Here is a 703-nt window from a genome sequence, read left to right as displayed (position 1 = left end):
TCCCCTACCCCGGGCTGGGCTGTGGGCTCGGGTTTAGGCTCGGCTGTGGGCTCGGGTTTGGGCTCGGCTGTGGGCTCGGGTTTGGGCTCGGCTGTGGAGTCGGGTTTGGAGTCAGGTTTGGGGTCGGATTTGGGCTCGTGTGTGGGGTTGGGCTGTGAGGTCAGGCTGTGGGATCGGGCTGTGGGCTCGGGTTTGAGGTCGGGCTGTGGGCTCGGGTTTGGGCTCGGGTTTCGGATCAGGTTTAGACTCAAGCTGTGGGGTCGGGTTTGGTCTCGGTTTGGGCTCGGTTTGGGCTCGGGCTGTGGGCTCAGGTTTGGGTTCGGTTTGGGCTCGGTTTGGGCTCGGGTTTGGGCTCGGACTGTGGGCTCGGGTTTCGGCTTAGGTTTAGACTCAGGCTGTGGGCTCGGGTTTGGGCTCGGGCTGTGAGCTCGGGTTTAGGCTCAGGTTTAGACTCAGGCTGTGGGGTCAGGTTTGGGCTCGGGCTATGGGGTTGGGGCTCGAAGGGGCCGGAGGACGAAACTCTGTCGGTCCCGTCCGTGCTCAGGTGAAATCGGAGCAGTTTATCTCCAATCGAGCTCCGGCCCTCTTTAACCTCCTCATCCTCCTCATCCTCCTTGGCCACCTCGGGGGTGGCCGCTCACAGGGACAGGGACAGGGACAGGGACAGGGACAGGGACAGGGACAGGGACAGGGACAGGGACAG

At 63.6% G+C, this 703-nt stretch overlaps 1 protein-coding gene across 3 annotated transcripts in view; it reads left to right on the top strand.

The window, feature by feature from the left end:
• SIM2 (SIM bHLH transcription factor 2) overlaps positions 1-703 on the top strand; it is a 66,976-nt gene that overhangs the window by 14,194 nt on the left and 52,079 nt on the right. The window lies entirely within an intron of this gene.

This window comes from Geospiza fortis, unplaced genomic scaffold, assembly GCF_000277835.1.
Source record: "Geospiza fortis unplaced genomic scaffold, GeoFor_1.0 scaffold409, whole genome shotgun sequence".
In the NCBI taxonomy this organism is placed as follows: domain Eukaryota; kingdom Metazoa; phylum Chordata; class Aves; order Passeriformes; family Thraupidae; genus Geospiza; species Geospiza fortis.
The sequence above is the reverse complement of the archived record's forward strand: the minus strand, read 5'-3'. Positions and strand labels throughout refer to the sequence as shown.